This window comes from Filicampus tigris, chromosome 14, assembly GCF_054856515.1.
Source record: "Filicampus tigris isolate MCC_2025a chromosome 14, RoL_Ftig_1.0, whole genome shotgun sequence".
Taxonomy (NCBI): Eukaryota; Metazoa; Chordata; class Actinopteri; order Syngnathiformes; family Syngnathidae; genus Filicampus; species Filicampus tigris.
Window position 1 is genome coordinate 14,882,654 of NC_141230.1, and position 13,392 is coordinate 14,896,045.

Here is a 13,392-nt window from a genome sequence, read left to right on the forward strand (position 1 = left end):
TCTGAAATGAACTTGTAAAATAGCGTGTTGCTTATGAAATCCATGCAGCCCATCCATGTTTCTGAAAATTAAACGTTATTTATTAAAAAACACATTTTGAACTCCGACAAAAAAATCGCAGAGTTGAAGGTCTCTTTCAAATGAATTAAAAAGTTGAACTTAAATTATCCATGAACCGTCATCCTTTGGGTTTTTGCAGCATGTTGGCTTGACCTGAATTTAAAAAGACAATGGAAAAAAGAGCATTAATTCAACTGAACAATGAAAATAAATGTTTGCAAAATAACTGCCTGAATAATTATTTTACCTGGTTAATGGCACTTCTGCTCCTGAACCTCTGCGCGCAGCGTCTACAAATCAGGGCTGCAATAAGCCACTTTCATATTTACGCAGAACTGTAGCTGCCATCTTTGTCGAAAAAAAGAGAACGAACACACACTCGGGGTGATGGATGGGTCAGGTGTGACATGTACACTTTTTTTCCACTGGAAGCAATGACTTTCCAATTTGTTCATTTTCAGCGAGAGGTGAGAGGCCAGGCAGCAAGGTGCGTGTAATCTTACAAAGAGGGGTAATCTTGTAAAACTGTCACAGTCATGCTCATCACACGCCCACCGTTAGAGTTGAAAGTGCGTTCACATCCGCCGTCATGTGTTTAAACCTGTCACATTGGAGTAGTTTCAATAACACAAGGGAGAATAAATAAAGACAGTGAACTGTACTTGTGCAGGCTGATATGTTCACCAATGGCACCATCTTGTCTTAATTTAATACTTTGGAAAGGTGTGAGGGGGTGAGAAAATTAACAGATGTGTTTTCTATTTCCCACTTGTCTTTGTGTTGCTAATTGGTATAGCACTTCAGTCTAAAAAAAAAAAAATCTTCAGCTAAACTGATCAGCACAGGCACAGAACAGGGGAGCTTGAGTCTGCCGGGCAAATTTTGAGCTTTGGAGGTGGGACGTAATTCGGGTGTAAGGGTATATTTATTAGACTTTACACAGATCTGATCAACTGGATAGCATTGTCCCATATCTTCCATTTTCTGCACATTTTTTGATCGACCGTAATGTCTTGAATTCACCGATTGATTGATTAGCTCGGCAAAATATAAAAATGGCAGCTGCCGTGTTTACGACAAACACATTTACCTATGGTTGGCCACCACAAATACATTTTGGCGCTACCTGCCAATACAGTACAGAGCTTCCACTGAGTGTCATGCATCAAGCAGCGAGACACCGAAGCACCACTTCTAAATGTAAACTCTATGAAAACCTATGTTTTCTTGTCACTTTGTACTGACCGTGCTGATTTACAGCGCCACTTAGCATCACAAGGGGGCCTCAGTCATCGTCATTCATTATTCAAACACAGTGATGGAAAGAAACGAGGCAGATGTTTACATATGAGCATCTCTGTCCATGAAGGGTGTCATAAAGTGCTGACTTGGTTTGGGGACAAATGTTCAGCACTAAACTAGAACAAAGCATTATAGGGAGGACCATCTATCAGGTTGTGCCAAAGGGACATTTCACTGCTCCTGCGGTGCCTCCTTGTCTGAACGATGGCACCGTCTACATCGGCAGCCTCCAGCCAGTGGACGCAGGACTTTTTATTTGATACTTCCTACTGTCTGCAGGGTGGAGCTCTAGACAGTAAAACCTGCCATTCCGTTGCCATTTAAAAGTTTGTCTTACGTTAGCTTTCAGGCTCACTTTGACCAAATGACTCAAATAATCAAAGCATTATTCTTAAAGCAGTCAAAGTGATGCCATTAGTAATGCATGCACGCGGTTGTTTTTCAGACTTTTTTTTTATCCTGTGCACTAAGGATTCTCACTAAAATAGGTATTATTTCAAATAGTATGGTAAAATTCAAGGATGTACCAGCTGATCTTTGTATGCAGCAGCAGCAGGGAGTTCCCCTTGTGAATCACTTTTTTGTTTTTAAGATAAACATACCAGGGGGCTGTGTTTCACCGTCTAAATGACACAACTTCCTCCTCAACCCAAACTCCGTGGCCTGAAACGGGCCCCTTTGTAGTCATGCCTCTGGGTTTATTTTCCCAGCACAATTGAATCTGTTGCCATAAAGACTGTAGATTGAGATTGCTGATACCGAGTGTTGCCCTTACAGCAACCCATCACCTCAAATCTGTGAGGATTATTGTGTTTTTATGTAAACAAAAGATGTGGACTCAATAATACATGTAGATTTGCAGGGCTGTAGGGCCAACATCGGGTCTTCTGGTTTTTAGAATATTTTGGAGACCTCTGTGTCTTAAGAGTTGTTCATGACATGTGTACTGGCCACATTGTTGGCATAGCAGCTGCACTACATTCCACGGGATAAAGAAATATTGATCAGTACATGGCAGATGCTTCTTGTTCACTGCTGTTTACTTTTTAAGAGAGGTGAAAACACATTTACAGTCAAAAAACCGATAGCAACAGAGAGAGCTGAATTCTGACTCATGAACCATACACTACTGTACTGTATGTGTCCATGGTTGGAGCTGGGAGATAATGGACCGGCTTTCTGAGGACACATGGAGGATTTTTAGGCCTCAGGTGGGAGTGTGTCACCATAAAGTTACTTTTTTTCAGACTGATTACTATCTGTCAGGTAGTGAGACACTTGGATATTTGCTTTGAGTCGCAGTGGCCTGAAGTGGGACGCTCCAAGGCAGCTGACAGAATGGGTCATTATCAGAAGTGTCAACAAAGCTTTTGGGTTATAATCCATAAAATCAGTATGGCAGTGAGAGCGTTGTGTGTGTGTTTCAGTTGACTTCATGCTGTTACACTTTGCTTACCTTGGTCTTGTACCTTGATAAAAACACGTGTATTGTATGTCAAGTGTTATTTGCCTTGTGTAAGAAGTATCAAGATGTCTTGCTTATCCATCTATCTATCTATCTATCCATCCGTCTATCCATCCATCCATCCATCCATCCATCCATCTTTTGTGGTTTTGCATATAAATTGAAGAATAAAGCACCGCTGGAGCATTCTTCCTTGATATGAAATGTAAGCAGTTGTCCCCAACCTCTTGTCCACCACCAACCATTTCGTGTATTCAATGTTTTTCACGGACCTTCGGGGGTGAATGAGTGGCGGTTTATTGTGTAATCTCATCCATTATTACCACAATTTTTCGATAACTTTTAATTGCCAGTTTAATAGCCTATTTAGTTACTGAAAAGTACTGAAACGTAGGGGGGTATTTTTTTAAGTAATTGCAGAGGTCCCAACCCCCCCCTCGTAGTTGGCCAATTTAGAAAAAAAAATCTGTATTTTCCTATATTCAGATTCAGAAGTGAAGTATGTGATTTCTGTAAATCAGTATGAGTGGATTTGGGTTCATTGTGGCCCCCAGTTTAATCCCTTGTTTTGCTGCCTTTCAGAAGAACAAGAAAGAAGAAATATCTCAAGCTGCAAGGTCATTGTGTGGAACTGCAAAATGCCTGGGAAACCTGGGTGAAGTGAGAGACCTCCCATACCATGTGACGACAGCATCTCACCACCTACTCTTTCCACTTCCCTGACTGCGGGGAGGAAGAGAGGCAGACCTAAAAAAATGCAGTCATCTCAGGCTACCAATGATCCACCTGAAGTTCCTCTAAAATCGTGAGCTGAAGCCTTCCGAGTCAACACTGAGACTGAAAAACAATACAGATGACATGATTAGAATAGCACTCTTCAAAATTGCCAACAAGATGACATGTATACTGTAAGGGCACTTACTTATGTTTTTGTGTGTGTGTATCAATCCAACATTTAATTTCCCACTTATTTCTACAAAAAGCTGATTGTGAGCAGCAGGTCCAGTATGTCCATTAACAGTTTCCCGAGCTAAGCCTCCAGACAGCAATTGCTCAATCATGTTTCAACCTCTCTGGCAGAGGCCACAGACGGAAGCTTTCACACTCGCTTTACATCAATTCAATTCCTGATCCATCACAGGCCTCTTGCCTGCAGGCAGGTTTGGACCAGTAAGGACTTCTTTCTGTTGTACCCACTGGTTACTTATGTCTTTCACAGACATATGTGCATGTGTGTGTACACAGTAATTGAATTATAGATTGCCCCTTGAGCCCCTTGGGAGCTTTCCATCTGGTTTTATATGTTGTCTGACAAATGTAAGACCCTTTGACATATACATTAGCAGATGTTTAGACAGGAAGCTGTGGTCACAGCTGGCTGGCTGTTTTGAGTATCCTAAGTGTTTTGGATGTAATAAGATTCAATAAAGTAAGAGGGCTGGAAATCAATCTGTAGCGCAAAGGTGTCCAAACATTAATTACAGGGAGTCCGAATTTTACAGAAAAAATGTAAATGTATCTTTCTACTTTAATTTAGCATTATATTTTGAATAATGTATTATATTTTGAATAATGTATTTTATATATCTATATATATATATACCAACTTCGACCAACTTCCACTAGCAGTAGTTAGTAGTAGTTCGTTGTCCTGCCGAAGTATGTTTTTGGTTATGTCGGAAAATAAATAAATGAATAAAATGATAAAATAATATCAAAATGTAGGTTTAAGTTAGCTTCAGCCTTTGTTGTGGTTTTATCCCTTTGTTTCTGAAAATTTCAATGAAATGACAGAATCAACTTTAGGAATAATCTTATTTGCATGCAATGTAGCAATGTCTGCTTATCATAGTGTGGTTTAGTTGTTGTTGATTGTCATCACAGGTCAGGCGCACCCGTCACTGAAACCTTTCATAACTCAACAAGAGGATTTGTTCCCATTTTCTCCCCTGGTCACTTTTTCATGGCCCTGTGTGGAGAATGTCATGAGATGAGGTGACATCTGATGCTGTTGTCAGCAATATAGCGTTTCAGTGTAATCGGTGTTTCTGGAGTAATAGTTCTTCTGTTTATTTTTTTAAACATCAAAGATGAATCGTTTCTTTTCAAATGAAACACAACATGGAAGTACTCAATGTCAATGTATGGCTTTTCTTTTAAAGTTTGAAGTGCACCATTTGGGTGAAAATGCCAAAGGGAATCTTTTTTTTATGGGGTCAACGATTGCTTAAGCAAAGCAATTTGAGAAAGCAATACCTCTTCTAACATAAAACAGGGTCTTTATGTGTTCTTGGCTGACAGGAGAGAGTGAAGAAGGGCCCGATTCTTCACTCATTGACATTTCTGTTTTTGTCTTCTTTTTATGACAACTGTAAAGAAACACAAAGATCACAAAGACATTGCAAGTTTCATCTGTTTTTAAACCTTTGTTGGGGTGGAATCCCTGCAAAATAAGCGCATTTCTCAAAATTATTTGCTTTTTACAATAAGTGTGTGATATAAAATTCAGCTTGTATTTAAAGAAGCAAGCGTCTGACAAGATGTTGACTGGAATCCGACACCCTCACTCCTATTGCTTCTTTCTTACTATTGCACCATCATAATTGGTTGCCCTTTAAGTTGAGGTTAATAAAACATTTGTATGTAAGACAAAATATAAAAGTAACCTCTACTGGCATACTGGCGGCGGTAGCAGGTCCTACTTCTCGAAAGGTTAGCATACAGTAGGTGATTTAGTGAGTAAGGAATTTCTTATCTACCGGTAAATGTGCAAAAAGAAATCTGACAAGTTAACATGACATTTAACCTTAGTGCTACCCAAGGCAAGCACATGGCCGCTATGTTATTGATTTCCAATCAAAGTTCATTTACGTGCCCCAACCTGCCATATATAATATTGCGCCTTGATAATAATTTTGTCATGCTCCTGCACTGTGGTTAAATAAAGTAACAAAATTTATTAGCGACAGATCTCCGTATGATGCCTTGCAGCGAATGCACTTCAAACTTCAACCCTAACAACAAAGAAAGCATTGTTACATCCCAATGTCAGCAATATGATCTTTCTAAAGAAACCATTCTTTTGATGCGCCCCTTGCACACTGGATCACATTCGGTTATAGCAAATGTCCAGGGAGTGTACATGGAAATGGACTTTTTTCGTTTACCTGTAACCTGATCTTAATCACCTTTCTGTTGTGCGGACTTTTATCAGTCTTTCTCACCTTACATCGTCTGGCGCCTGTGACAAGGCTCCGGTAATGATGACTCACACAGCACAACACCCACTGCTTCGTTTTCTCGTCCCGCATCATGCACAGATACCTTTTCTTATGTTATCCTTGTCTCATCCCCCATGATTCATTAGATTTTCTGGCTTGGGAAGCCTGGGGGCTGGCTGCCATCATAATAGGCAGAGAAAGATCGTTTCTCCCATCATCAAGTTTCTGAATCATCTGGAGGGCTTTTATATTTCTTCTTCATACATAATGACAGCACCTGGCTTTGTTTCACAGTGGTACGAGATGTCATAAATCAACATTTAAAAAAAAAAAAAAAATCCTTTTGTATTATGTTATATGATTCATTTATCTAACAAGCACTTCAATCTATCTGCAAGCTGCCTCGGATCTTTTCTTTAATAATGGGCTTCGGTGTCATAGCTGCTTTATATTCTCATCTTTAAAACATCTCATATGCGTAGCTGTGCACAGTAAAGGTGATTTATCGAAATTGGATCTCTGGGACATGTGGCCATTATATCCTCTGGGAAACCTGTCTGTAAGATTCTTCTGCAATGGTTTGCTCATTTATACAGAAGAACATTTGTGAGGTCACTGATATTGGAGGTGTGTGTGGCGGCTTGGGGGGGGGGGGGGGGCTGCTGGATCTCTATCTCTACTGTAGTTCATCTCAAAGGTTTGATGGGGTTGAGGTCGGAGCTCTTAAGTTCTCTCACAACAGGCTCATCCAAGCATGCCTTTATGGACCTTGCCTTGTGCATCAGCATAATTATGGTGGGGTGAAAAAAGACTTTCCCAAACTAAGATGAAAGGCATAAGCATTTGCCCTGATTGATTATTATAGTTGTGTGTCCCAAAATATTAGGGTTGCAATAAGATCAGGTTACAGGTTCATTCGCATCACTTCTGTGCAGGCGGAATGGGTTAAAACTAAATAGATAAATAATAATAAACAATTGAAATCCATCTTTGCGGCCTGGACCAATACCAGGCTGCGGAGCGAATGGATGGATGTATTGATAAGGACAGTGGTCACAGGGTGGCCTAAAGGTTAGAATGTCTGCCACCCAGTTTTGGAGTGCTGGGTTTGAATCGAGGCTCACGTCCTTGGAGTTTGCGTTTCGTTCCCATGCTTGTTTAGGTTTTCTCCGAATACGCCGGCTTCCTCCCACATTCCAAAAACATGCATGTTAGGTTCATTAAAGACTCTAATTCAGTGGTCCACAACTTTATTACTACCGGGGACCAGTTCATGGTAGTGCAGATCACAGACCGACAACCATTCGTCAACGAGTAGGCGAGACGACGTATTTTCACGATCGGAAATGAACACATTTGGAAGACTATGTATTATACATTCTCGATTGGGGCGCGAATTCTCACTACGAAAAAAAAAGAAGAAAATCTGTAACATTTTTTCTGTGTGGCCCAGTACTAGGCCGTGGACCCTAAAGTGTCTTGAATGATAAATTAGACATGATTATTTTTCCATATGTTGCCAGCGATTGGCAGGCGACACGTTTGGGATGTGCCTTGTCTTTTGCACAGTATACAAAGTATACATGAAATAAGAACAGCAACAAATCTTGGTAGGTTCTCCTGTACAATTTGAGAGTGAGGGGTAACGAGAAGTTTCCATAAAGAAAGGTAAACAAACAAGGCAAAATGAGAACGAAAGCAATGAAAACAAAGTTGATGGTGTTGGGAGAACATGTTGAACTCCCAATGAACCTGTTTTTCATTTTTGCTGTTGTCTGACTACCTCATCACTCGCACGCACATAAAACCGCACTCACTTCCCCTTCTCTAAAGGCTCACCAGCCCGACTGATAGATGCTACAGATGTCCACAGTGAGATCAATAACCTCTCACACCTCCGCCTTAACACAGATCACAAGACGCTATACGGCAACATTCATGCCCCTAAGTTACACTTCCCTCATTCTCAGATAACGTGAGGTAAGAAAAAGATCAACTGTGGAGTGCGGCAACAAGGCTCGTCTTTGCATGCTGCCACACTGGCGTCAAACTGTGACAAAACAGCTCACCCTTGTTGACACAGCAGCTGCGTTTTGTCACGATATTCTTACGCAACTTATGGCTAAATAGCTTTAGCGAAGCCACTCTTGACTTCTATAGTATCTTAAAAAAATAAAAATACAACCACATGTAATTAGGTCATCAGTACTGCGACTGTTGAGTTTTAGAAATAAAGAGTAGCCTCCTCAGATGAACCCCGGTTTGTATGACAAGTGGATTTGACATTTAGGGCTCCATGTGAGTAGACGCAAACACTAGCGTATCCTGAATTTAGTGCAAGTGCAAGGCTTGCTGTGCGTTTGCCAATTTTTGTAAGCAGACCAGTCTGCGCCAAGAGGTGCGTTCAGGCGCACTTAGGGTGTGTCCCTGAAGGTGTGCCCGTTGGAGTGACAATTTGGTGACAGAAAGTCGATCTAAACTTACGCCCCTCTCAGACCTCGTCTGAATACTGGCGCAGCTGGTCTAACACCCATCCATCCATCCATTATCTATACCGCTTATAATCACAAGGGTCGCGGGGCGTGCTGGAGCCTATCCCAGCTGTCTTCGGGCAGTAGGCGGGGGACACCCTGAATTGGTTGCCAGCCAATCGCAAGGCACACAAAGACAAACATCCGCGCTCACAATCACACCTAGGGGCAATTTAGAGAGTCCAATCAACTGACCATGCATGTTTTTGGAATGTGGGAGGAAGCCGGAGTACCCGGAGAAAACCCACGCAGGCACGGGGAGAACATGCAAACTCCACACAGGGAGGCCGGAGCCGGGATCGAACCCACGACCTGGTCTAACACATTTATGGTAAATTTGATCAAGGCATATTCACAGGCAGACAGATCCTGAGCTCCGTGGACATATTTCATTCATAAATATGTGAACAAGCGGCATTAAATCCTCTGAAACATTGTCTAAATTAATTCATGGAATGCATCATTAATTATTATATATTATGATTATTATTATTTTCCATCCATACATTATCTATACCGCTTCTCCTCACAAGGGTCGCGGGCGTGCTGGAGCCTATCCCAGCTGTCTTCGGGCAGTAGGCGGGGGACACCCTGAATTGGTTGCCAATCGCAGGGCACACAGAGACAAGCAAACAACCGCACTCACAATCACACCAAGGGGCAATTTAGAGTGTCCAATTGACCAAGCATGCATGTTTTTGGAATGTGGGAGGAAACCGGAGTACCCGGAGAAAACCCACGCAGGCACGGGGAGAACATGCAAACTCCACACAGGGAGGCCGGAGCCGGGATCGAACCCACGACCTCTGAACTGTGAGGCGGACGTGCTAATTGTGGTGTGGTCTCCAAGTGGTTCTGCAGTGTCAAGACTCTTGTGCATGACTAGTCAGCAACATTTAAAGGGAATAAAAGGAGATGCTATGATTGGCGACTGTGACGACTCCTTTTAGCGGTGCAGCCCTCCCTCTCGCTGATCTGACCAGCCTGCTCTTGTCTGTAAACTTACCAAAATTGTGTTTTACCTGACCCCACGCATAGATGTGTCATGTGCTGCATCATATACTGTATATGCTGGTCATGAAAACGGAGCCCTGAAAAGTTAAGTTTGACTATCTGGAATTAACGTTCTAAATATTAATGTCTTTCTGACTAGTCGTAATTAAAGTACATTTTGAATAGTGGACATTTTCATTGAAGATATCTACAATGTATGTAATTGTGACTAAATTGAACAATATCTGAGGTACTGTATATGTAATCCAGTCTTGCCTATGCAAAACTTGATTCCATCTGCATGATCATTTTGCAAATGACGTCACTTTTGCCATTCATATATCTATGTCTTTCCTCATTAAAGACAACAGTTTAGTTGCAAATGTATGCCAGTGAATTATGGAAATCTGAATCTTAATTGTAGATACACGTAACTTAAGTTTGCAATGTCTTCAAAATCATTGTACATATTTCAAACTGGAGTAGCACATTTCTGCAATTCCTTCACTGCTATCCATAATTCATACAGCGAATATCGGCAACCGAACTGTAAATATCAAACCAGTAATAAACCCTGAACATCAAAAGTGATGCCATCTAAGAAATGATATTGCAGGTACCTGAATTTTTTTGTGGATAGGAAGAATGCAGTTTCAGGTATCTTTTGCAGAATAAAGGCTGCAGATGTTTTACAACAGGAGGCCGGGGATTAAGTTTTAACATGGGAAAACTCTTCGTTCATGAATGGATTCCTCTGACCTGGTCATTGTTTTAATGCTCCTCAAGGCAGATGGCTGCCCCACCCTTGGTGATGGGGGAAGTGTGCGTTTGTGTTGTCTTGAGGGTTTGAGTGTTTGACCACACGTGTCAAACTAAAGGCCTGTGAGCCAGACTGGGCCCGCTGCAATATTTTATGGGGTCCGCCAGAGCAAATCATGTATGCGTGCTTCATGCTTGTTGCTCCAATCTATAACAAAATTTCAAATAGTCTTCACTTTTAATTAAGATATGGCTTTTGTTACAAAAATCCTTTTAAAAATGAAGTGAACCATAGTTGATACCATTTTCCCATACTAAACATTTTAAAATGAGTCATTCATCATTTTGCCCCTCTATTTGTAGTAATATGACAGCAAGCCCATGACAAAAAAAAAACATGTAAGTGAGTCCCTCCTGCAGAAATTCTGAAATCATGGAATAATGTCCTTTGATTTGTATTTAAAAATTATTTATTCTATTTATTAAATTAGTTTTTAAAGGCTGGCCAGCACCAGCAGTAACAACATTCGCATGTTGACCTGTTTCATTTGTCAATACCCTACAAGCACTGAGCATGCATGGTTTGTCGCCTTTGTTACAAGGAACAATATATAGCTGAGCTGACAGCCCATCTGGCGTCATAGCAGGGCCACGGTGTTTATCCTCACCCCTCCCCTTTCCTTTCCCTGTATGCTGTGCACCATTAGCTACTCACTAGGCAGGAAAAGACCAACACGCTGTCCTGCCGCCAATCATTCACGATGCCTTTCCTTGACTCAACTCAGCCCACATCCACTACAACACAACAGCTCTGTCACCCACAACGGGGGTAATACATTTATGGGGACTATTCTGTCTGGCTGTCTTCATTAAAAATAGCCGCACTCGATGAATTTATTCTTGGGAAGTGTAAGAATTGCTGCCTGAAAATATAAAAAGACGAATATGAGAAGAAAACATTATCCATTTACATTATATTTACCCTCCCAAGTCATGTTAAAGCCCTGATAGACCAAACCGACGTCGGCGGTCGTTAAGCGTCGTTGCGTCTTTAAGCGCCGTCTGATTGGTGTAGTGGCCACCGTCGTAGTGTCGTAACCCGTCTGTAAGCGTCTTGGGGGAGTTTACGTATGTTGAATCGGCGTTGCCAGTCGTGACATTTAGTCACTCTGATTGGCTATTAGCTAGCAAATCAGCGCGCGGAGCACCAACGTGAAATGACAGTGAGCACGCCTCCGCTGCCTTAATCTTCTTAAAAGTACAAGAGCGAGGGTTGACAATCTAAGTATTACACAGTACCGACTGTGTCAAGAACGTGATGGTTTACTTCGCGTGGGAGTTCATCGTGAGCGAAGAATAGAGCCGAATGCATTGTTTACGTTGTCATAATCAGCCCCCGGCCAACATCTTTCCGGTTGGAATTTTCTAACCATGAGAAATGGAGACTACCGCCGCCGATGGTATGGAAGGGTATTACATCTTATGCATGCGCAGCAGGTACTTTAATGGTCAGCGTCGCTGTCTGTCGCTGCGGTGTGCTTTGCCAGCGTGACGTGCTGACAGCCGGCCGGACGCCACAGGGGGTAAGATAAGCCAATCCTGGCAATGTATCAACACCTGCCGGACTCTTACTCCGTCACAGCAAAAAATGAAATACTTAACCCTAGAGGACAACTTTAGTCCTGTAGAGACGTCTCCCCATATAGCTATCAAGGGTGCAGCTTGTCCCAGCCAAGCAACCTTTGGCCATTTTACAGCAATGGATCCCCATTAAAGTAAGCCATTTTAAACTAAAAAGACTTTTCCAGAGGTCGACACATCTGCCAAAACGCGCCAGCACACTGCACTCCCCACATACATATGCACGCCATTTACATTTACCATTTTAATCAAATTAAACGTTTCATTTGTTGAATTATGACGTTTTCATTTCAGAAAAGTACAACGATACGATTCCACTCAGAAGTCACTCGTTAGTGTTGACATGAATAGCGAATTGGGATTTAGAAGGCGACCCGAGCTCTACCTGACATTTGTATTTTTCAAATGTGGGACGAAGCTAGAATACCTCGAGGAAACCCCACGCAAGCACAGGGAGAACATGCAAAACTTCATACATAAAAGCCAAAGCCAAGATTCAAATCCTGGGTCTCTGAACTCACCAAAACCATGCTAACCGCTAGAGCACATGCTCAGGAAAAAAACATTGTTCTCTTCTAGCAATAGGAGTAGGCCAGTTAGTGCTGGCCTGTGATTGTTTCTCACCAACAACAACTGCGTTACTGGGCCGTGATTAACATCACGACTGAATAGACAAAGTGTCTGAGCGGAGCTCCAAAAAGGCACAGCGACCTATTTTGTTCTTCCTAAAGCACAAGTGAAAGCTTTATGTCCAAAGGTCTTAAACAAATCTAATCTTTATCTGGTTACCTCCAATTCAGCCTAAGGATCCCATACAATACAGCAGATTAAATTGTATTGTCCTACTGGTACCCATTGTTCTACATTTCCTTTTAAATACAATATAATTAGACCATTTCAAAGAGTTAGGGGTTAATGGCGATGCATTTTCGGACATTTGTGTTAACGGGGGCACCTAATCCAGATTTAGGACTCTGTGTTTTTGTTTCAATTTAGTGAGACGCCTTCAAATAAACAAACAAAAACGAGCGCAGAGCCGACGAGTGAAAGGAGAGCCGTGTCACCTCTTCCCAGACGCTGTGTTTGCTGAAGGAATTTCAAGTCATTAAAGTCCTAACAAGCCCACAGTCATGAAATGCCTGATAGTAAGTAGTTAAAGTGTCCCTAAACTAATGGCTGAATGGGAGCGACATTTGTACAATGACTTTGTTTGGCCCTCTGTCTTCTACACAATCAGTGCAACAAAGCTATTCCCAGGGTTTAGAGATGGAGCTATTGGATGATTACGATTCGCTGCACGGGCCCATTGAGTGCAGTGATTTCTTGGTAATTTCAAAGTGATCCGCTATTCCTCACGGCAGTCACACGGCAAAAAAAATAAAAAAATACAAAGCAATTTAGAAAAGTAATATTCGGTAGC